At 43.5% G+C, this 25646-nt stretch overlaps 1 protein-coding gene across 1 annotated transcript in view; it reads right to left on the bottom strand.

Annotated features, from left to right (window-relative positions):
• The window catches only part of CELF2 (CUGBP Elav-like family member 2), a 508648-nt gene extending 483444 nt beyond the window's left edge, over positions 1 to 25204 (bottom strand). The window contains exon 1 of the mRNA XM_047741384.1: positions 24791 to 25204. The gene's annotated coding sequence lies outside the window, so the exon portion shown is untranslated. The remainder of the gene's footprint in view (positions 1 to 24790) is intronic.
• Positions 25205 to 25646: the final 442 nt, after the last annotated feature.

Here is a 25646-nt window from a genome sequence, read left to right as displayed (position 1 = left end):
CTGCAACCTGTAAATTCACATTAGAATTTGTTTCTTTCCACATTTACTCTTTTTGGCTATTGTGAGACTTTGAGTTTCTTCTTGATTGAGAGAGAGAAGAGAGGGAGCACGAGGGAGCACGCAGGCATGCATGAGAGGCAGAGGAGAGGGAAAGAGAGAATCCCAAGCAGGCTCCACCCTGAGTGAGGGGCCTGAAATGGGGCTCAATTTCACAACCCTGAGATTATGCCCTAAGGTGGAATCAAGAGTCCGACGTTTAACCAGCTGAGCTACCCTGGTGTCCCAAAGTTGAGTTTTTTAAAGGCATATGGTAGCTTTCATTTTGTGACTCAGTGGGCAGTGATCAAAGACAGGTAAGTACCTCTTCAACCTCCCCTTCCCATGCCCATGATAAATATTACTGATCAGGCACAGCGTCATCTCCAGTAAGTCCATACATTTATTATTTAATGCATTCATTTTGTTCCATAATTATTTATTGAATACCCATTAAATTACCTCAGAATATCAGTGTCAGCCCTGGGCATTCTTGGTCTAGCTTATTGTTTGGAACATAACAGACATTCAATAAATGATGCTTTTATAAATGAGCAAATGACCAAATTAGGCTTATTTAGTGAGCTATTTTTAGTTATGGTAAAATGTACCGCCTTAACCACTGTTAAGCGTACAGTTCAGCAGCATTAAAGGTACTCCTGTTGCTGGGCCACCAATCTCGAGAAGTCTTCCATCTCACGAAACTGAAACTCTATAACCATTAAGCTACGGCTCCTCATTCTCCTTCCCTGCAGCCCGTGGAAACCACCATTGGACTCTCCATCTGTATGAATCTGAGTAATATCCACACCTCACTTAAGAGGAAGCAAACTCTCTTTGTCTTTTTGTGACTGGCTTATATCACTTCGTGTAGCGCCCTCAAGGTTCAGTCATGGTATTGCCCATGTCCGAGTTTCCTTTCTTTTTAAGGCTGAGTAGTGTTTCATCGTGTGGAATTCCAAAACACTGTATTTGGTTTACCTACCCCGCTGCTGACGGACACCTGGGTTGCTTCCCAGCTTTGGCTATCATGAATAGGGCTGCTATGAACATGTGTGGTGACAACTTTTTCATACCCTGCTTTCAGTTCTTTTGGTTACATAACCAGAAGGGAAATTGCTGGATCCCCTGGCATTTCATTTTTTAATTTTCTGAAGGACCACCATACTGGTTTCCATGGTGGCTGAACCTTTTTACAGTTCCACTAACAATGCACCAGGGCTCCCCTTTCTCCATGTCCTTGCCAACACTTGTTATGTACTTTCTTTTGATGGTGTCAGCCTAATGAGTTGATGTGTGATCTTGTGGCTTTGTGCTCCTAATCCAAATTAGTTCTATTTCTTAAAAGTGTGAAAAATGAGATTTGTTTTTTTTTTTTTTTAAAGATTTTATTTAATTATTTGAGAGAGAGAGAGAGCATGAGAGAGAGCATGAGAGGAGAGAGGTCAGTGGGAGAAGCAGACTCCCTGCTGAGCAGGGGGCCCGATGTGGGACTCGATCCCGGGACTCCAGAATCATGACCTGAGCTGAAGGCAGTTGCCTAATCAACTGAACCACCCAGGCGCCCCGAAAAATGAGATTTGTAACACACACTTCTCCACTCATGATTTGCATTCGTTCATCTTTGTAATAAATGCATACACATGTGTTCACACACATGCACGTGTGTGTGCATGGGAGCACACATACACACAACCCCTTTTGTATGTTATTTTCTACATATAGGAATACAAAATCAATGCCAAATATGACACAAGGACGTTTTAGATGTATTTTAAGGAGTAACTATGCTTCCCAAGCATAATTCCATTCCACTGGGATACACAAGGGAACATGATAATTTCCATGTCTAGAGGGAGGGCTATCACATGCATAGTCTACTCTAGATCATCCTTGGTAACTGGGGTCAAGGACATGATGAATTTGTAAAATCTACGGCTAAGTCCTATTTAGCCATTTCTTTAAACATTTTCTTCCCTAATGCTTTTCCAGAATGGTTTGTTGCAAAGATAAATGATTTATGTTTTGTTACTCTTTTTCTAGTGTATACCTTCAGAAGGAGACATTATTGAGAGGTCAGAGTGTTAGCTGTGAAATAATTCTTAGCAAGTTAGTGAAATGAAGGAAGAAAGGCGAAGATCCCCATGGAACCTACTGTTTAGATATTTAGCTTTGAACACTTACGGGTGGACAGTCGCATCTGTTCATAGGAACATAAAATATTTGTAAAATGGAGAATATGCCCCTTGGTGGCCCAAGGATCTGGGTCAAGAGAGTGGAATTCCCTATCTAGATACCTGCAAACAGTTTGAGCACGATAAAACTCTCAGGAAGCCAGAGGATTATTTAGTCCTACCTACTTAGTGTTACACCACCTGGAACATTCCTTCACCCCTCATTTCCTAAAAGGTCCTTGAGAAAGGAAGCTAAGTCACTGCATTTTAGATCTGGTCGCTTTGACTCTGCAGTGTGTATCCTCATCTGTAAAACAGGGGATTTGAATCTATGGGTTCTAATGGCTTATCCCCTTCCCAGTACTGAAATTCTGTGATTCTGCCCCCGTGATTACTTTGCATACACTATCATGGTGCCCACAGCAGTGCAAATTCTGGACCCTGCAGGCAAAAATTCCAAAACAGGGCTTCTAAAGCAAAATGAGTATGCTCAATTTCCTAAGGTTATTCGGGTGCACTTGATGATGTTTCTATTTTCTACTTATTGTTTTGGTTTCATCCTCTGGATTTCAGACGTCTCAGAGATAGGGCCTCCTGATTATCCTCGATGCATCCACCAAAGGACGGAGATCCAGATTCTATCAGAGAATGCTCTCATGGGTAGAGTTTCCTGATAAAAATATAGGATGCTCAGTTAAATCCGAACTTCAGATGAACGATACCTTTTTTTTTTTTTTTTTTAGTATAAGTATGTCCTGTGCAACATTTGAGACATACTTATATTAAAAAAACCCAATCTGTGGCTTATCTGAAGTTCAAATTCAATTGCAGAGCCTCTGTCTTCATTTGCTCAATCTTGTGACCTTGAGAGCATGAGTCCCCTTGGGTATGAAGCCCATCGTGGCCACATGTGGATGGACAAGTGAGGACATTACACAACCTTCAGGCTTCTTGGTATCTTCACCTGCTGAATGTAAATAAGAATCATCTTCCTCGAGGGAGGGCCAACTCAAGACAAGTGCAACCCTGGAAAGACTAATGATTCTTTTTCCTCCATCCAATTAATATTCATCAAATACCTGCATGATATTTATTTAGTAAAAGTACGAATAAGCTGTTTTATTTTAATAATACATTAATGCTCAAATGAGAGGTTTTAATCTGTCAGCAATGAAGCCTCTTACGGCTTGATTACTCTGGCATCTATCTGGTTATGTAGCCCCCTAATCTGATTCTGTAAGGGTTAACAGTAAAGATTGTCCTTCAAGTTCCTAGTATGGCTCCTGGCACAGAGTCCCTGCTCATCGCAGGTAGACAATATTATTATTCTTAAAATATCTCTGCCTTAATGGCCTACCCCATAACCTGGAGATGGATTTACAAGCATCCTGTAATAAGAGCATCTTATCTGAGAGAGGATTTGGTACCAATTTGTCATTTAACAGATAAGGAAACTGGGACCTTAGGGAAATTAAGTGATTTACTTAGTCTCCTGGCCAGGCAGGTGCACGGCCTGGTGTCCTCTGTGCTCTTCGGTGTTACATCAGAAGACTTTGTGGAGATGTAAGCTAATGCTCGAGATATCTAGAAAGTGGAAATAATTCATGATGGATTTACTCCCACAAAGCAAAAATAAAAGGTATATTTAAATATGTGTGCAAATATTAACCGTACCATTATGACGGTTTATAGGAACACAGAGACTTTACCATCACTGTTGGAAGCTTAAACCTTTGGCATCTTTCCCAAGAAAGACCCAGTGAAATCATACAAGAGAACACCAGGGAGGTTGAAGCTAATGATCCCACTACAGCCATCTCCAAACAAATGCCAATTTCCAATTGTGAAACAGCTCAAGTGAGTATCCAAGTCTCTTTGGAAACTATTAAGATGCTTGTGCAGATTACAATTACAAATGCTTATTAAAACAGCATGCCCAAGAAAAGAGAGACGACAAACAACGACGCACAGAAAGGTCACCGCCTGATGAAATAGTTCCATGAGGCAGCCCAGCACCAGAGTCCTCCCCTGGTTTTCCCTCCTCATCAGAGGCTAAAGAGGTGTGAGTGAGTGCTGGACCCAACTTTCCGTGAGAATTGAAGCCTTCAACTTACAATTCGTTGTTCTAAACATTTTCTTATGCTATCTGGCAGCTTGGACATACAGGCACATATCTGAGCCGACCTCCTTTGGCTGGGGTTCCCTCGCAGTCAGCTCGGCAACAGAGACTAAATATTTCTGACATTGCTTAAGAAAGGAGTCATTCTAAGTGGGTTTACACTTTGCATTCTTATGGGAGGTCCGGCTTGACGGTACTAGTGTTAAATCCTCGGGGTGGGAGATCGCACATAATTCTTATCCCAGCATCACGTGGAGAAGGAAACGGGGATGCCGGACGCGTGTGTCGAGGGCTGGTCGGACACAGATCTCACAAACCCTCAACTTTGGTTCACTTTTATTCTTTCCAGAGTTTTGGTGCAATGCCTCTGGTTCCAGATATGCATTTGAACTTTGGGGGTTTGGTAGATAAAATGCAGAGGTGAGAAGTACTGTGAGATGAAACAAATGGAAAATTCTAGGAAACTGTCTTTGTTCGCCAAATAAATAGCAATCTCACTTAATAGCATTCTTTAGTGAAACTGACCCGTATAGCACAGCTCATTATTTAGATAAAACAAAGGGTTTTCACAAAGTTCTTACATAGATTTTCAATATGCTAGACTTTCTACTTTTAAGCTTTAATAACTAAGATTACTTGTATAATGGGAACAAATTCTAAATGGTCTTTAAAGGGAAAATGAACTTGGATTTCTCAGTTGTGATGAGCTCCAATTCTATCAGCCACAAAACTCTCTTTCTCTGTCCACATATGTATAAACTTTATATATTTTCTAAATTATGTACATTTTAAAGCATAAAATAAAACCTATATTAAATATAAATACATAATGTATTTTTTGGTTTAATGTAGTTATTGTTCATTTGCCAACAGCGCTGAAAGAAGCAAACGTGCTAATGGTATGAGTTTGGGCAAATTTGGTACCTTGTTTTCCTCATCTCTATAAGGGGGATGATAATATGATAATGGTGTCTGCTTCATAGGGCTTTTGCAAGGATGAAATGAGACAATAAGTGTAAATATTTAGGATAGGGCTTGGCAAATGATCATTATTCAAATAGTAGCTGATACTATACTTATAAAGTATTTATTACTGATATTTTCTCCACCACATTTAGTTTAGTATTTTTTTTTGAGATTTTATTTATTTATTTGACAGAGATCACAAGTAGGCAGAGAGACAAGCAGAGAGAGAGAGGGGGAAACAGGCTCCCCGGGATCATGACCTGAACCGAAGGCAGAGGCTTTAACCCACTGAGCCACCCAGGCGCCCCTAGTTTAGTATTTTTAAATGACTAAAATTGTGTTTTTTTTTTTTTGACTAAAATTGTTTTGATGGTTTTCACATACATTGGACACAACTCAGCCACTCCACTGTTTTTTCTGTAGGCAAACACACATGGGCGCGCGCGCGCGCACACACACACACACACACACACACACACACACTTGGATTTTCAAACCAAAAAGCATATATACACACATACATATACACACGAATACACACATGCATTCGTGCATACACACACGGCTCAGTTTGCAGACTCACTCACTTACCTGAGTTCTCCTGCCTATAGTTTGAAAGCACTATGTGCAGAGAAGGGGGAGATCTAAATCTGACAGGTCAGAGCATGAGATGAATCAAGACTCCCCATTCCCAGAACCAGATAGGGTAATAGTCCTAGAACCAATTTCCATCCCTGCAAGTACTCTGATCTCCTTACTTTCCCCTTCGCCCTGTAAGGCTGTGCTAGAATAGTCTGTAAAAGCAGAATTTGGGCAACTAAAATGCTTTGAGACAGGGCCCTGATATTGGATTTTGACTTAATAGTATGTAATTTCAATTACAGGCTCATTACACATTTATTTTTAACTAGAACTCAAGAGAATACAGGCCATACCTATATATATTTTTCCTGTTTGTATGTAGCCAAAATAGGCTTTAAAATGTGCCCTCTGATTATGGTTCCCACCCCCACCCCAAGGAAACAACAGAAGAATAGAATTTATAAGGGCCTTTTTGCTACATGTCTACAAAATATCCTATTTTTAGAACCCCTATACACGTAGACTCTAGCCAAAATAAGTAAATAACTTCTAAAAATTCCATTTTGGATTTATCTGTACCCCTCATAGCCCTTACAAGTGAAAATCCTAGAAATGTACAGAAATTATCTTTATAAGTGGATTCTTTGGAATGTATCAATTTTAGGCCCCATATTAGGGCCAGCCAGCTGCATTGAGATAAAAAATAAAAATTTGTAATAAATAGCCTAATTTCTTTACTTCAAATGACTAGCTTTCAAAACTTACTCAAATACATGTTCTCTCCTTCTCCTCCTCCCATCCTCTCTCCCTCTTTCTCTCTCTTTCCCTCCTTCCTATGAACAGACAGTAGGCAAAACTCCAAAATTGGAGAAAAACAGTAATCTAGTAAGTCAGGTCTACATACAAGCAGTATGCAGAGTTAACTGCTTGAAAAAGACACCTTTTCCCCTGAGGTTCTCCAATTAAAGTTTGAACTTTTTCTCACCGGTCATACATAATTATTCTATGGAACTTAATCCAGTGGGGTTTTGAGGGCATTTCATTTTGAGGAAAAATAATGTCCTGCCTAAACTGGTAAGGCAGCTTTGACTACTGACTTAAAAACACAAGATTGTGTATATGTTGCTATTTCTTTTAAGCATGATTTATATAATCCCTCGCCTTTAGGTGGGGAGGGTCCCCTTGCTGCCAAAGCACCCCTGAGGTCCATGTAAGAGGCAAAGGGGCTTTATCTGCATTCGTACCCACAGAAGTGAAGGTCAGCGGGCAGCAGTGTTCACAGCAAAGAACCACTCCTAGAGGCCAATGATGTTCCAGGCTTTGGAGATGCAAAGTTGGGTGAGGTCTAGCGCCCCCTGTCAGAGAGCGTGCTGCCTTTTAGCCAGGGAGGAAACAGACTCTTGGATTAGTAGCTACAGTACAGGGTGACTCTTGCTAGGCAGACATATGAACAGGATACTTGCAAGAGAACAAGAAGTCCCACAAGCTTGCAAGTAGGAGACCAACGAGCACACGTGTCCTTTAAGACGACAATGACAGTAGCGTAGTGGGAAGCTCTGGCGTCATGAAGGAAAGTGGCAGGAAGTCCCGTGAGAATGTAAGAATGTAAGAATGGAAAGAAACAATGGAAATGAAAGAAAGAATGGAAAGAAACAATGAAGACCTCCACTGTGGCAGGGGCAGTAAGGAAGAGAAGGACCTGAGCTCAGCAGGTGCCTCCAAGGAGAACATGGAAGTATTAAATGACAGTGAAATACGTGTGGGAGGGACAGGAGCGGAGCCATGGATCACTGGCACTTTTCAAGCCTCCATCCGAGGTCTCGCTCTCTTCCTGTGCCAATGTCGCATGTAGGCATTTGACAGCCACATGCGCATTCAATTATCTCCCCTACACAAATGAGTCACAGATTTCTCCAGCTAGCTTGTTGGAATTCCAGAAGCTCAGGGTCAACGCATTGCTTGAGATGTCTTCTTAGCTGGATGGGAGGCACCACAGACTCACGAGGCCTGAAATCAACCCACCTCTGGCTCTCTTGGAGGCTTCAATCTTGGCAGATGACACCCCCGTCATGCCAGACACTCATGAGTCACTGCTGAAAAATAGGATGGTTTCCATTGCTCTGAGGATGAATGAACACAATCTTCAATGAGGCCCAGACTGTGCCTTAACACCTTTTCCTGCTCTTTTTGCTCCTTAAGCCCTATACACATTCTGCTATCAGCCTAACTGTCCCATAGGAGCACCTTTCCTGACACCCCTAACTAGCTCGGAGACACATATGTAATTCTCATGGCACGACAGGCCTATTTACCTGTTAGCACGGGCGCCATTTTGTATGTATTTTTATGTTATCTCATTCATGCGTTTCTCTCTGACCAGACAGTAAAATCCATGAGGCAGGGACCAGGTCTGTTTACCCTCACCGCTGAATTCTCCTCCTCTAGGGCAAAGCTGGTACACCTTACGTACTCAATAACATTTGCGGGAAAACAGACCAACCCGGAAAGTCCATGGTTTCTAAGGAGGAAGAGGGAGGTGGATAAAGTCATTGCTCAGAGTTGAGAAGGAACCTGGATGGTGAATTCAGTCTGGGACAGGTTACAGACCTCCCCAGGATACTCAGGCAGGGGATGGAATACACAAAATAGTTCTGAGAGAAGTTTCGAGAAAAACTGAAGAGTCGTTATGCGTGAGTCCTTGAAACTTTGCTGCGCTAAGGGCGCAGATACAGAGAAGAGTTGCAAGCTCGCATGCCCCCTGGGACCCCCAGAAAAGGCATGTGTGTGACAGGGGACAGCAGGAGACAAGGGGTCATGGGCATGAACCACAGGATGTGTGCTCTGTTGTAAGGCACACACACACGAAGATCAAAACAGAGAATCTTTTCAGCAAGACAAAACACTTGTGTAAATTCCACCCAGCCCTTTTGGAGGGCTGTTTGGTATCTTGGCGATGAGAGGGGAGTAAAAGGTCACAGATAAAGACCTAGGAATGCAGAGAAGGCAGCAAAGGAGAGGAAAAAACACTGATCACAGAACAGAGCCAGTGGAGTGTGGTCTTTTGGAAGCCAAGAGAGGAAACTTCTTAAAGAGAAAGGGTGAGTCAATGGTATTAACGCCTCTCAGAGCTCAAGTGCAATGAGGTTTACAAGTAGGCCACTGGAGTCAGACCAGTAACCTCAGGCAGGGCAGTTTCATGTGGACTTAGGCTAAAATTCATGGTTTCCAGCTCCAGAGCCAGACTGATTTCAGTACTTTTTCTACAAGTGGGGTCAACGCAGAGCCCTGTCCCTGCCTCAGTTAACTCGGGTTCCCTCCTGCTAAACCCAAGCATCTCACGTTCCCCTTCAATGTTGTTTCAAAATTCCAGATAAAACTTAGAGAATAATTAAAACAAAATCAACGCAAGAGTCATGGTGAAAATGCTTCTCATTATCATAATAACCTGGACAGGTAGATGGGGCAGGAATTATCCCCATTTTTTAGATGAGAATACAGAAGCTCAAACAACCACTTATATGCTCCAATCCCTCCCCCACCCTGTTCACAGTTAGCCCAAATCTGGACTCCTTCCTTGTTGCAACCCTGGATGGGTCCCTGCTAGTCTGCTTGGTGATGTGCTATTAATAGCATCAGCCAAGCACACCCCTACCACCGGAAACACACACACACACACACACACACACAGAGTAAGCCAAGCTGACCGTGGTTGAGAAGTTCAATTTTCCACATGGAAGAAGCCAGGCCGCTTGCTGGAGCTATGGAGGCTGGGACCTCCTTCAGACCCCAGAAAATAGGCTCCCTGTTTTTTTCTCATCTGCCTCTACAATCATGTCTTTGATGGAAGCTGGACCTCCTCTCTAGAGAGAAACCACTTCTTCTGGACGGACTACGTAAGTGCCTGGGAAGCCAGATCTGCTCCAGTCCTCGGCTCTTGGCACCTATACGTATCGTCGACACGCCCCTGCCAGTGACATGACCATCCCGGTCTGGCTGGAGATGTGAGGGTCACTGAACACTTACCAGCACCAAGCTACCTACCTACCTTGTGAGATTTTGCTTGAGAACCTCAAAATGTAGTTTCTGAAGGGATACTGCCACAACAATGTTATTTACCTCAACGCCAATCCCAGTAACAGAAGAAGTGTGTGGTTTTATGTACAAGAGACATTAACGGTATCCATCGCTTGCTGAGTGAGTAAGAACTACACAAGAAGATACTGAGGATGGCAACAGGTTGGCTGACATGACTAGACCACATAACAGCATTATTGCCCAAACTTCAGGACCGAGAGTTTAATATAGAGAGAGACACTCAACCCCTGTCTGCTAAAGCTGACTCAGATGAAACATCGATTTCCTCCCTGCAGCCTCCCCCCGACCCCTCCACTGCCTGTCGTGTTTGCTGTGTACCATCTGGATCTTCTGGAACTGATTTCCAAGTCCCCTGTGCAAATTGCTGACACCGCACAATTCTGACCTACAGACTTCCAATTTTCTTTTCTTGCTCCCAATTTTCATTCTTAAGGAAGAATCAGAATAGTGCCTATTAACATATTTTATCTTCCCTGTACTAGAGGTTTTCATGTTGAAAACTCTAGTTACAGCCTGTGGTTACACGCTGTCTTTTTAAAAAGGATATCTGCTTAACTGTAATCCATTACTTGAATCTGAAATATACTAAACTCGGTTGTTATATGGAGTCACCTGTGGAGAGTTTAATGGAAAAGCAAGGCAGCAAATTAGTGCCATATGATCAGCTTGGGTAATACTAAGTTTGTTTACCCAAGGCCCCTCTGAAGAATGGACTGTATTTTTAAGATATGACTGGTTTTCCATATCTGCACAGAGGCTCGTCGTTCCTTACTGGACATTTAATTTTCCCCGTATTCATTTTCCTCCTTACAGACAGGTCTTTGGCTATTCAGTATGTGCATAATGCAGAGAAAAATAATTATAGGAAAGGGGACACAGAGAATGTCATAATTAAACCATGCATTTGCAAAATACATTCAGTATACCCGAAACATCCTGATTGCTATAATCAGGTAGATTAGGTTTTCAGCAAATACTTTTTTAAACAGAGGTTTATCCGAAGTCAGAAGCAGAGAGGCAGCTCTCAGAATCACCTTATACCACGAAATTAACTAAATTTGCCTCCAATTATTTTTTTTAAATCAGAAATAAAGAGAAATCGAAATGTTAAATCAATGGGTCTGTGAAACATCAGGGCATTTTTCACGACCTTCTAGAACAGGTTTAATTTTCTCTCATCTGAACTCACATTAACTAAAGTCTCTGTGTGTATCAATAGCAAATGCAAAAACTTATTGCCTACAAGATGTGATTTACACTTTTATGTCGCAGTTTGGAGATGAGAGTTCAGAGCAAATGCAGTCGCAGGGGTCAATGAAAGTAAAAGATCAATGGGGAGGATGGTGTTACCACAAGTTAAAAAACATTCCCTGTTTTTATAAAGAAAAAAAAAAAACACTGCCAAAAAATACGAAATGATGATCAAAAGGGATTTAAGCCAATTACTGGGGCGAAAACCCGGAGCTATGAAACAGAGTCAAGGACTGCAAATCCTCTTATTCTCTCTTTTTCTACGCCATGGTTTATATGCAAAATATTTCTCTCTGATCCCAGTCTAACTAATGGGCTCCTTGAGAGTGTGGGTGATTGTGCTGATTTGCTGAATGGTGACCTGCAGAGAATAAGTAAAAGACAAGGAAACCAATCTTATGGAAACAAAAAAAAAAAAAAAAAAAAAAAAAAAAATTAACTAGAGAATTAAAGCTTAATATAGCTTTATCCTCTAGAGAGCTCTGCCTGATTGCAGACAGAGCTTAAAACCAGGATTCGGAAGCACAACACACCAGTTCCCTTATGAGAGCTCTGCCCAAGATATGTTCAATAAATGGAAAACCACCTTTGCTGCCTGCCTTCTGTAATGAGAGAAGACAGGAAGGCAAATACTAGTCTGGGAGCCAGGGAAACCGGTTTTACTCTCCAACTCAGTTACTGGTTTTTAATGAAACAAAATCCAAGTTCTCAGGAGCTGTTTGCCTCAAACACACTCACCCCTCTTTCAACGATGAAAACAATGACCCTTTCCTTCCTTTCCTACAGAAATAAGCATTGAGCAAATTATGCTGTTCCCTCCTGCCACTTTCTGTCTGTCATCAGCAATGCCAGGTGCCCCAGATGAAATCTACCTCCTGTTCTGAGGGGACAGCAGGGAATGAGGAGGACAAAGGCAGCCAGTCAGGAGGGGACCTGATTAGAATCTGGGGTGGGGCCGGTGCCCCATGGGGAAGAAATTATAAATGAAATTAAAGTCTTTAAGAAATTCTGCCTCAAACCTCTTTCCTCTCCAGTGGTCTTCTCTAAGCCCCATTCTCCTGTAATTCTAGTTCTTTGACAAGGGAAACTGACACTTTTGATCTGGTAATTTAACGGCAATTTATTGTGAAGTGGTAATTTATTAAGTAAGAGTCAAGAGTGGAGAGAGCTCTCATAACCAAGGAGTGTTCCTGACTCAGGTCTTTCTAGACAGAACCTATGGGGCTTGATTTCAGGGATACCCAGAGCCTCACCAGACTTCTTTTAATTCCTGAATTCTTCTGTCCCCACTCTCCCACCCCGCTAACACACTCCATGCAGCATAATTGGAAGTAAGCCTTAAAATGTAGATACCCCGAGGTCGTCTTCTGTTGATTTAAATTCATAGTAAGCTATAACTGATTGATCTCTTTCTCTGAAGAGCCCTACAGCACAACAGGAAGCTGGAAAAGCCCTATTACTTCATTTGGCCCCAGGGCCAGGTCTTAATCCTAAATTTCTGCAAATATACTCTTATTCTGCAATGACTGTGATGAATGGCCCTTCAGGGTGGGGGCAAAGGTTACCATTACAAGCAGAAAATGTGGGCTTCCAGGAGATGCTCTATCTCTTCTTGCTACGATCATGCATGTTTTCGGTCTAGCATTCATTCCATAAATGAGCTTTATGTTTGTTTAATACAAAAATCCATGGCCACATCCTGAAGAATAGGTCATTTTTGTGGTGATGAAGACAGCAGTGGTGGGTATAGACCAAAGACCCCGAGAATCAAGTTGTATTTCTTTAGAAGTCACTGTGTCTTGGGCATCGGGAAATAAATTATCCCGTCTGCCTTCTGTCCACAGATTCCTGTAATCCTTGTAGGGCAGATTTTGCAAAGATCCTCTTTTCCTTTCTTCCCTTCCTTGGTATCACTTCATGACCTGTTCCCCTTCCCCAAAGGGATGAGTTCTTATTACGGGCTGATGAGATCCCAGGGGACTCTCAAGGACAGGTGAATAGAAGGGCTCAGTCTTCCCCTTTAAAAGCAAAGTGTGGCTCTGGTTCTTGCCTCAGTGGGCCCAAGGGAAAGGTGTTCCTGGGTCGGAGACAGTCCAGCCATCCCTCCCTCACTCCTTAAATACTCTCTCTTCTTTCCAGGGGCCAAGGCCCAGTACAGCTTAGGCCCGCTCAGCACAGAGCATCTGGGGAAACATATATTCTCTCTTGCTGCTTTCTCTAGTTGTTTCCCTACTGCTGTCCAGGCTGCCTTGGCTCTGAAAGGTCTAAAACTCATTGGGGCATATATAGTCTTTTGGCTAACCTAGGAGTCAGCAAACTATGGCCCATGTGCCAATCCAGCCCACTGCGTGTTTTTGTAGAGTTTTATTGGAATACTGCCATGCCCATTCATTTGTCTATTGTCTCTGGCGGCTGCTACCATGGCAGAGTTGAGTCGTTGTGACAGAGACCATACGGCTCATCAGCAAAGCCAAAAATAGTTACTAACTGGCCCTTTATGGAAAAAGTTTGCCAACCCTTGGTTTAGACCACTGTAAAATGCAGCTGAAATATTCAGTATTTGGTTACCTGTGGCTGGAACATTCCTGACAAACAGACTGAGGTTTCAATGTGAAACTGAGCAGAAGTTATTTGGGACAATCTAGATTAGATTTGGGGGCGAAAATGGATATTCTGCATTGTCTGGCCCAACTCAATGGATTGATACATATTGGGGTTTTGAGACAATGCTGCATTTAATTACAAACTATTATCTTCCTTCAATTTGTCCTTGTTTTTCTCAGGCCATGAGGGTCTGGATCTGGCAGAACTGGCAGAATGGGAGGCTAAGTATTATAGAATGTTCCAGCGTCCCCCCTACAAAAAGAATCCCAAACAAATGGTTTTCAGAATCCTCAGCTGAGAGAATGATGGGACACATCTTGGTCCCCGTCTCCTCAGTCCCTCTCAAATTTATACATGAAAGGTAGCCATGGTCAGTATCAGGACCCAAATATTCTTGGGTTCCCTGACCATAATGCCATTGAATGGCACCCAATCTTAGTCTCCGTCTCTATGTAAAAGAACTACATTTGTTATGTCACTCAGATGTGCACATTTCATAAATACCCAGGACAGTGGGCCTTCTGATAGGGACGTGATTTCTGCTTTCATGGAAGTTAGTCTACAACCCAAAGGAACAGATAAGAAAATACCAACACACACACATTCCATTCTGCACAGCAAAGGAAACCATCAACAAAATGAAAGGCAACCTACCAAATGAGAGAAAATATCTGCAAAGGATGTATTTGATAAAGGGTTCATATCCAAAATATACAAAGAACTCATACAACTCAATCATAAAACACCCAAATCACCCAATTTAAAAATGGCAGAGTATCTGAACAGATATTTTTTCCAAAGAAGACACACACATGGCCCACAAGTACATGAAGAGGTATTTAACACCACTAACCATCAGGGAAATGTAAATCAAAACTATAACGATATCACCTTGCGGCTGTCAGAATGGTCATTATCAAAAGGACGAGAAATGACAAGCGTTGGTGAGGACGTGGAGAAAAGGATACCCTTGTGCACAGTTGGTGGGAACGTAAATTGATACAGCCATAGTGGAAAACATTATGAAGATTCTTTTAAAAGTTAAAAATAGGGGCGCCTGGGTGGCTCAGTTGTTAAGCATCTGCCTTTGGCTCAGGTCGTGATCCCAGGGTCCTGGGATTGAGCCCCGCATCGGGCTCCCTGCTGCACAGGAAGACCGTTCTCCCTCTTCCCCTCCCCGTGCTTGTGTTCCCTCTCTCACTGAGTCTCTCTCTGTCAAAAAAATAAAAAATCTTAAAAAAAAAAAAGTTAAAAATAAGCTGAATGTAAAAACATAAAAATAAAAAATACAACCCAACAATTCCACTTCTGGGTACTTCTCCAAAGAAAATGACAGCACTGATTCGGAAAGATATTTGCATCCCCATGTTCACTGCAGCATTATTTACAATGGCTAAGATGTAGAAACAACCCAAGTGTCTTATCGATAGATGAATGGATAAAGAAGATGGGTGATGTACACACACGTGCACACGCACACACACACACCATATAGACACAAAACGGAAACAGAATGGATTATGCCACAGCCATAAAAAAGAATGAAATCCTGCCATTTGTGACAACATGGATGGACCCCCAGGGCATTATGCTAAGTGAACTAAGTCAGACAAAGAAAGACATATGAGCTCACTTATATGTAGATTTTTAAAAAAACAAACAAGCAAGAAAAAGCACCAAACCCAACTCATAAATACAGAGAACAGACCCATGGTTGCTAGAGGTGGGGGGAAGGGGTGCTGAAGGGGGATGGGAATGGGAGAAATGGGTGGAAGGGTTCAAAAGGGACAAACTTCCCGCTATAAGATACAGAAGTCCCAGGGATGGAATGTAGGGCACGGACACTACAGTTAATAATTCTGTACCGCATACTTAGAAGTCGCTAAGAAAGTAGACCTTCAAAGTTGTCATCGCAGGGAAAAACGATCCTATAAATGGGAACACGCCGATGGATGGATGTGAACTAGGCTTACGGTGGCGATCACTCCACAAGGCACACAAACATCGGACCATGTTCTGCATTAATTATACCCACTTTCCAACAGTCATTTAAACTGCACCCCCGCAGCGTCAGAACTAAACATCGAGGGAGCTCTCGAGAGGCAAGTGGCCGATCTGAACCGGGTTATCCGGCCAAGTTACACTCAGGAGCTCCGGTTAGAACAAACCTTCTAAACACCTGTGTTTCCTGGGGAAGAAGGCAAGAGCAGGGGAGCTCAGCCACACTCGAGAACGGTTGTGATGGTCCATAACGATGCTAATGACAGCACGAAAGAAAGGTCACGGGCGGAGTCTCAGAAGGAGCACTAAGTGCACCACGTGTAAATACCGACCTTAAACGAGGGCGGTGTTTTTTCCAGTTTACAAAAATCTTTCACTTACCCACCAGGAAACATGGTAAAATATATAAAGGCCTGTGACAATTTTTTTCTGGCTTAGACATTTGTGTCTCTATAAGAATGAAAAACTAGGGCAATGAAAAACGAAACTGGAGTTCCAAAGCCATCGTTACCTGATGCACCTGCAACCTGGAAAGATTGCCATATCCAGCCCCACAGGACCGTCCTCTGATGGCTAATGTCAGTATGTGTCAGCAAAGCTCATCCCTGGAACAGGTGATTTACATTAAAGCCCTGGTTTGGAGACAGAACATCTGAAAACAGGTTTGGGGTTGAGGCCATCAACTGTACAGAGGGACTGGGAATAAAACAGCCTTGAAAGAAAATGAGGATCAATAGAAAGAGAATTGCTTTGCCGCGAGAAAAACTAGACAGTGCAGGAGAAGGATGCCTGGGACAGCTCGGAGGTGGCTCCTGCGGGAGGGGACCTCTTTGTTTTACCGCACATTGATCATATAAGTTTATAGCTGGGGGGTCCTTAGATATAATCTGGTTCACTTTCCCATTTGACAAAGGAGGAATGTATGCACGTCTGTGCAAATACCGACTCCACCAAGTGCTCTCTCTGCTGATACAAAGGATGCCAGTGGATGGGCAGATGAACAGGGACCTTCCTGTCTTCTGGGAGTTCTCAGTTCCCCTAACGGAACTGAGATGTACATAAATGTCGAGGGAGAGAAAATGTGTACTTGCATTTGAGGATCTAAGGTTTCGATTCAGTGCTATGATTACTAAGGGAAGAAAAATCTTCCTGTTGAGAAGAGAGTGGGGGTGGGGTGGGCGGGTTGGGGTGGCAGTGGGAAGGCGCAGAGAGAGGTTTAGTGAGAATTCTCAGCTGAAATTGGAAAGTATCCAACTAGGGTCAGGACTAGGCACGGCTGGAGACACAGTAGGAAACACGACAGACAGCCCATGTCTGTGAATAATATGGTGTTGGGGGTGTGGACATTTTTTTTTAACTGGCTTGAAGAAAGGAGAGTGATCAGCCGATCTCTCAAGGTACCCTCTCTCTCACTGCATCTAAGAGGGGAGGGGAGGTTAAGCAGGGGCTTTGCATGAGAACCAACGGGAAACCTGTACCCTGAGACCTCTCCTTAAGCATCCTCTACAACTGTGATTCCAGGATTCTGACCCTCTGAGCCTAAACACATGTGTGGGAGTGTAGGCAGGTAAGTAGCACATTCTGCTTTCTCTTCCCAAATGATGGAATAAAAGTGGCATGTGATCCTTCTCTATTTGGGAAAACAGTTTCACTGTGGTCTCTGACCTTTGAGACATGTTACCTGATCACAGGAGGAGTTTTTTCCTTTGTTCCTTTTTTTTTTTTTTTAAAGATTTATTTATTTACTTTAGAGAGAGGTAGGGAGGAGCAGAAGGAGAGGCAGAGAGACTCTCAAGCAGATTCCATGCTGAGCGTGGAGACTCACACGGGGCTCGAACTCACCACCCTGAGATGGCAACCTGAGCTGAAACTAAGAGTTGAACGCCCAACTGACTGGGTCACCCAGGCACCTCCACTGTGTTTTTCCTAACAGGAGATTCAAATAATCTGGATTTGTTGGTTTTCTACTTAATGATTTGCTAGTTCAGCCCACAAGTGAAACAGACCGATCCAGGATGGAGGGCCGGAGAATGTACTTCAGCTGAGCATTTCTCTGCTGACTATTTGTATCAGTGGAGTGGAGACAATTCATGAGGGTTTTTTTGTGTTTTTTTTTTTTTTTCAATGCCAGAATGAGACAAAAATGTGATATCAGTAGCATCCAACCAACAGATAACAGGATTTCTCTACTTTACATTTTGATGTGATTTTATAATAACCTTTGTCATTATTAGTTATGTCATGGGCTACATTAGCCATGCTTTGTGAAAAATAGATTATTCTCTAATATACTAAATTATTTAAAAGGCCCAGGTCTTGGGGCGCCTGGGTGGCTCAGTGGGTTAAGCCGCTGCCTTCGGCTCAGGTCATGATCTCAGGGTCCTGGGATCGAGTCCCACATCGGGCTCTCTGCTCAGCAAGAAGCCTGCTTCCCTCTCTCTCTCTCTCTGCCTGCCTCTCCGTCTACTTGTGATCTCTCTCTGTCAAATAAATAAATAAAAAAAAATCTTTAAAAAAAAAATAAAATAAAAGGCCCAGGTCTTGTATTCCCTTTTCATAAACACATAATTCATTCTACCTTGAGAATTATTACTGGATGTTCTATTTTCGTAGCCTACATCCCCCTGCTCTGAAATTTTTTATTTTTCTTTTAAGTACCCAGCAGTAACTGGGTCACAATTCTTCAGACTTCCCTGAGGGAAAAGGAAGAATGATGTGGTGCACATTTTTCCCATCTGAGACATAGTTAAGTTAAGGCAACATGCTTCATCAAGTTACCAATGGACCAAAAAAAGGTGCTATGTCAGGACAGTATATGACATCATCTCGTAAGTGCTCTGGCTCTTCAAAGTTGAGTTAGCCAAACCCAAGTCAACTTTGAGGCCAATGGGAGCAATAGCACCACGACCTACATCATAGGGCTGTTGCAAAGATCCAATGAGCTTTGAAATCTAAAGCACTGAGCATAACGCCTGGCACAGAGAAAGCACGAGTAATTCCTATGTCAAAGAGGACTACCTACCCTCAAAGAGGACTAATCGCTGATCTACAGAAGGCCGGCCTACCCTCAGTGGACACCCACAGAGCTCTGCCATAACCTCTCCCCACTCCAGGCATCTCCAAGAGGTCACATCATGGGAGCTGACGAGTATCTACACATGGCCTTCATTCAAAATTACAGAGCATGTTTTCCTCTGTGAATGTGGAAGTCATCTTGGGAGATTTATCAGGCATGTGAAAGGGGAATGTCTCCTAAATGAACTAGAGCAAAAGCAATGAGAAAGAAAGAAATGAGGCCAAGCAGTTACTTAAAACATGTCAGGATCTGGGCTATTTTTTCCATCCACATGTGCTGTTCTCATTAATGGGAGTTTCTCACACACTCTGTAGGGGAAAAGGCAAAAGTGTATCTTGTTGTACTGTTACGACTCATCCAAACACTTAGGGGATATGATAACCCATAAACTTCCTCCAGACTATGATCGCATCTTTGTGAGGTCACATGCTCGTGACCTAAGACATCTCTGACCTTTGAAGCCTCCTTTAAATTTTTCTCCCCCAATAATGAGGCAAGTTTATAATATGCACTTTGTCATATGAGATTTGAAAACATCTGTCAAGGCCACTTCTATTTTCTTATGAGTCAGAGCATTAGCCTAGATAATAAATGAGAGGTGGACTATGGCCAATGGGCCAAATCCAGGCCACTGCCTGTTTTTGTAAATAAAGTTTTATTCATCACAGCCGAGCTCAGTCATTTGCATATAGCCTAGGGCTACTTTCACCCCTACCTTGACCCAGTTGAGTAGTTAATTTACAGCAGAGGTTGTGTGGCCCCCCCAAACCTGAAGTATTTACTCTCTTTGCCAATCCCTGATCTAGATCATTCTCTTGTGTAGAAAGAATAAATTCTGCTTGAATAATAGGTACCTATTTGAGTCTCAGAGAATTATAAATGTTCCATGTTATCAAATCCGCTCACTTTGTGGATTAGAGCAGGAATGAGAACCTGAGGATGAAATTATTCAACTGGGAGTCAGGAGTCATTCATTCATTCCACATCACACAGCCCCACCACTGCGATAAATACTGGCATCTGGGTGTGAACAAAACACATAAAGCCTCTGGCCTCACGGAGTGTAAAATTGATGAGGGGGAGACAAACACTGACCACGTCATTCTTTCTTCATTAACTCATGCATTATCTGTTATGTGTCAGGAAATATCTCAGGCACTGGTGTACTCCAGTTACCACACAAACCATATATTCTAATGGGGGAAGAGAGGGAACAAGTAAGTACATATGGAAATAGCAGGTATTGGTAAGTGCTACCAAGAGAATATCAGTTGAACTATATGAAATTAAGATTTTTATCGGCCCCAAATGGCTACATATGGCAATTTTATATAGTTCAGTCTATTAGGGAGAAATGCTAGCAAGTGACTTTGGGCAACTTTAAATTAGGGCGGTCAGAGAAGGCTTCACGGAGGAGGAGGCACTTGAGCTAAGAGTTTCATGACAAGCAGCCTCTGGCCCTGCAAGCAGCTAAGGAGAAGATTTCCAGGCCAGGAAAAAGAGTTGCTGATGCAAATATCCTAAGGCCAAATTAAGCTTGGCTTATCTGAGGAAGAGAAAGCAGACCAGAGAGGTTGGAGGAAGATGAGCTGTGGGAAAGAGGGAGGAGGTAGGCTGGAGAGGTAGTGGAGGGCTAGGTCAGACGCGGTCTTGTAGGTCAGGATGAGGACACTGGCTTTTATTTGACCAGTAAAGGGGAAGCTTTTAAATAGCAAAGCTACATGATCTGATTTATGGCTTTCGAAGTGTTCTCATTCCTCTCGTGTAGAAAACAGACTTACAAGAGCATGAATGGAAGCAGAGAAACGTGTTGGGAGGTAGTGCGGGGTTCTGAGCAAAACAAAACCACAGCAAGGAAAATGGAGGAAAGCGGAGAGTCAGTGTCTGGGAGTTGAAATCAACAAGAGCTGGTAATCATGAGGATATAATTAAGAGGGAAAATGAGGGATTGCGAGGATGCGTAGCTTTCTGATTTGAGTACCTGGCTGGATAGCCCTGTGATTCATAAGCCTGTGAGTACCGGAAAGGAGCCAGGTCTTGGGGGAGATTATAGGCACAGTTTGCAACCTTGAGTCATCTTTGGGACATACAGCTGGCTATGCTGAGGAGAAGTATGGGAGCTCTGAGTGCTGGTCTGAGCTGAGTGTCTTAAATCAGGGGAGGAGGGATGGGGAAAGGGAAGTGAAGGTGCCCCTCAAAAGACAGGGGAATGGAGACAACTTGTTCCACTGATGAGTTCTTTGACCTCATTTATCACTTCATCTTCTGGGCTCAACTCCCTCATCTCTAAATGGGAGAGTTAAACCAGATTTGGTATATTCTAGACTCTTGCACAGAAGTGACGCAGGGACTGGGCTGGGGCACAAGGAGAGCCCGGGTACTTGAAGCTCCGCCCAGTTAATTCCCCTCAACTGTCAACGTTTTTCCCTCAAGAAGTATCAGTGAATATTAAATCTCGTACCAATCATATGGCCAGGCTTGTTCCTTTCATTGTCACTTCCTTTTTCCTCCTCTGTGTGCGGTGAATATTTTTTCTTGATTTAGAGGATCTTGATTCTCTGAGTGACGCTTTTGTGTTTATGCATTCTTGATGGTCAAGAAGGGAATCTTCCTGTTGAAAATGATTGGCGTGTGTTTTGGTGGAAGTGATGCCTTTTGAAGTAGACACTATTGAGAACAGCCAACAGCACCCTTCCCAACCTTGATTTTTCCTTTTGACAAAAAGGACCAAAGATGGAAGGACACTGAATATGCAGTTCTTGAGAAAGGTTTATGACCGAACTTGGGGGCCCACCACCAGGTCTTATGTTGAAACACTGAAATGTGATGTAAGCAGACTCAACAATCATGCACTGTGATCACTTTCTGGGAGCAAGAGGTGTGGCAGAACTCTAGGTACATGGCCTGGAGCAAATGCCTGAAAATACTCCAGATTATGAGAGTCTGAAAGCCAGTCCCCTAGCATATACCAAGCATTCTGCTCATCTGTTAGTCAGACAAGATCAGCAATGGTGCTCCCTTTCTGTACTGTAACGGGTGCTCTCACATCTGGATTTCTCAAGCATTTTACTGGCATAACTCCTATCATGCACAACCCTGTACGGCGTTAGCACACACCTCTTCATTCTCCTGCTAGATTATCCCATTTATAAGGTCATGTTATATCTTTGCTCCTCCCACGTATGCTAGGCTGCCACTTACTATTGGCCAGCAAATGGTTCAATGAATCAGAAATTAGCCAAAAGGATGCCTCATTGTACACAACTATGGAATTTAAAATGCAATCCATAAACACTAGTCCCTTTACAATTCCTTACCCCAGGAAAGGATTAAACACAGTTAAAAGCTGATGGAATAATGCTTGCCAAGAAGAAGTGTGGACAGAATGAACTTGGGGTACCCAAAGAGGTCAGTGTAAAAATGATGCCCTTTCTCAGGCTTTGCCGGTCTAAGTTTGTGCAGCTCTACTCGTTCTAGGCATAAAATCAAGTTCAGTATGTTAGGCACACATTGAGGGGAAAGAAAACATTATCACTGAGTTTTTAATGGGTTAAGACCTGGAATATTATTAAAAAGGCCTTTGGAGGGCTGCATTGCCACAATTTGTAACCGCGGTCACACGCATTCCTGAGATAGAATTCACCTTATCCACTTGTGCAATAACATTAATAAGTTATTCATCCAAAACAATGTTTTTAAAAGCACTCTTAAGACATATTTCAACTTAAAAAGTAGGTTACTAATCCAGTTAAAGAAAAAGAACAATAAAATTTATTTTAATAGTTACATCAAAAGAACATTTCCAGAGGTACTTTGCCATCTCTCCATTAAAATTAATTTTAAACCTACAAACAGAAGAAAGTATCACAGACAAACCTGTAAAATCGTTCATGCCCTTTCATCTAGAAATCCTGGGAACATTTAATGAAAGCAAAAAGCTATATGCGCGGATCCTTCAGTAACCTTTCTAAAATGTCACCTACTTCGGGAACCCTTTCCTGATGTTCCAAATGGACAGTCTGCCTCCTCTAGAACCCCAGTGATCCCTTGTACCTTTCCTGTAGCATTTTACCTGGTCTCACCTGCTTCTGAACAATGGACTTCTTCCTTTAGGGACTCCAAATACCTCAACAGGTACACGAACAATAAATACTACATCTCAATATGTTGTCCTTTAGTAAGAAAATAAAAAACATCCTGACCTTTTCTTACTCTTCAAGAAAGTTAAATACTATCAATATATCACTAATAGTTTAAGCATCCCTTTTCAAAAGAGTTGTTTCCAAATAAATAAATGAGTTGAAAAGACTATTTAGCTCACACACACAACACATATTTACATATATATACTGAGCTATCAGCACAAAGATGTTCATTGTGTTGTTGTTCATACAAATCAAAGACTGGAAACAATCTAAATCTTCAACGGAAAAAGTGTTAAGTAATTTAGTAAAATGAGGTATATCAACATCATAGTGCCTTATTTAGCTACTGAAATTATGGTTACAAAGAGTAGGCAGAAACATGGAAATACGTTTGATAGTTAACTGGAGAAAGCAGATTTTAAAATGGCACGGACTATATGATGTACTTATATAGCGTGAAGTTCTCGAAAAACAAACTGTACGAATCTTAAATAAGGAAAATAAAAGAAGATGGGCCATTTTTTCTTTTATTTGCTCTTTTCCGGTATGTTGTTGCTTTTAAATTAATAAAATGAGACAAACACTAAGGGAGCACTCTTAAGAGGCAAATAAGTAATAGCTAATTAATACAAGATAAATGTCAGGAAAAAGAGGTCTCAGGAAGGTACACACTTCTCTTCCTTCTTTGGGTCTTGGTTTAGTTCCAATGGGACCATGTTTTGGGGCGAGTCGGCATTTGGGACAGCATGACATCATGTAGAACGACTTTTGATAAAAAAAAAAAAATCCCTCACTTCGGGGCACCTGGGTGGCTCAGTGGTTGAGCCTCTGCCTTCGGCTCGGGTCATGATCTCAGGGTCCTGGGATCAAGTCCCGCATCGGGCTTTCCCGTCTGCGGGGAGCCTGCTTCCTCCTCTCTCTCTCTCTCTGCTTGCCTCTCTGCCTGCTTGTGATCTCTCTCTGTCAAATAAATATATAAAAAAAAAAAATATCTTAAAAAAAAAAAAATCCCTCACTTCAACACTTTCATAGTTCAAAAACTGACCCAAATGGTTTTTTGTTTTGTTTTGTTTTGTTTTCTGGGAAACAGCATTTGGTGTTTAATGAAACCTGGGATTCATCATGAACCCTACCAAGGGGTCAACTCAGACCCAAGTTGGGGTGATGCATGAACTCCGCCCCTGTGCTGTCCTTGTATTCTCATTCTCCTGGGCCTCTGAGAGATGCAGAGGTCGGAGTTCACCTTTTTAGGATCAGTCGGAGACCTCAGCTCATCAATTGTACTCATTCAGTTTTAGGGTCTGCTGAGCCTTTCCTAGAGCTGACTCTGCCAAGTTAGACCCCGGTGAGAGGAGGAAGGAACCCACGTCGCCCCAGACTCCCACAGGAGGAGCAGGGACACCGTTTTCTGGAAGAAGTCCCCGCAGCGGGGGGCACAACCCGGCTCCCGGCCGGCCGAGCGCCTCGGGGACGCAGGCGTGAGCGTGGGCGCGGGGTCCGCGGGGGAGACGGGGCCGACCCCCCAACTTCGCGAGCCCGGGCCCCGCCCCGACGCCCGCACCCCGCCCTGCGGACGAGGCCTCCCCGCGCCTCCGGGGCGCCCGGGGCTGGGCGCACGGGGCACAGCCCGTCCCGCCGCCGGCCCCGGGCGGACGGTTCGGAGCGCACGGGCTCCCCCGCGGGCGGGGACGCACCGGGCGGCGGGCGGGGACGGCCGGGAGAGAAAGAAAAGCAGGCCTACCTTCAAACTTTCCAGGCTCTGAGTGGCTCCGAGTCGGAGATTAGGGACACCATGGTCTAGGGGCGGGAGGCGAGCGCAGGCCCGGGGCGGGGAGCGGGGCGAGGGGGCTCGCGGCGGGCCGGGCGGGCGGCGGGGGGCGCCGGCTGTGCGCACCGCCCCGGCCGGTGAGCGCGGGCGCGTCCCGGCCGCTCTCCACCCCCACGGCCACCCCGCGCTGGGTCCCTCCCAGGCCCGGCTCAGTTCTCCGCACCACCTTCTCAAGCCCCTGTAATCTGCTCCGACTGATCAAATTTGACCTTTTTGTAGCCCACTTTATTCCAAGCACAGCTCTCGGTTAAATCTCTCTTTATTAACACCGTCCTCCTTGGCTTTCTTTTGGAACAAACACAGATCAAGCCCGAAGCCTCCAGACTTCACCAGCAATCATTTACAGATTACGGCGAGCTGCAGGCAGCCTCCTCCTCTGGGGCACTCCTCCTGCCTCGCAGATTTTTGCTTTCACATTCCTGTCAGAAGACTGGTTAGTTTCCTTCTTCCTCGTGAGTGTGTGTGTGTGTGTGAGTGTGAGTGTGAGTGTGTGCGGCTTGGGTTCTGGGACACAAGCATCGTCTCAGAGCTTCCCTCAGAGGCTGGAACTACATGACTGCTAGGATTTGTTTTTTCAAAAAATAATTTGGAATCGAGCTGTTAACAAGCTAGAATTTACTGTGTGTTTGCTGGCAGTGACTCTGCTACACCGTTTTTTTTTTTTTCCCTTCTCCTTTCTTGTGTTTGTAAATAGCATGAAGGAGGGGATGGAGAGTCTCTCTGAACATGAACCGAAAACGGTGTGTGCTTTTCTCCCTCAATTTGTGCA

The sequence above is a fragment of the Lutra lutra genome, chromosome 8, assembly GCF_902655055.1.
Source record: "Lutra lutra chromosome 8, mLutLut1.2, whole genome shotgun sequence".
In the NCBI taxonomy this organism is placed as follows: domain Eukaryota; kingdom Metazoa; phylum Chordata; class Mammalia; order Carnivora; family Mustelidae; genus Lutra; species Lutra lutra.
The sequence above is the reverse complement of the archived record's forward strand: the minus strand, read 5'-3'. Positions and strand labels throughout refer to the sequence as shown.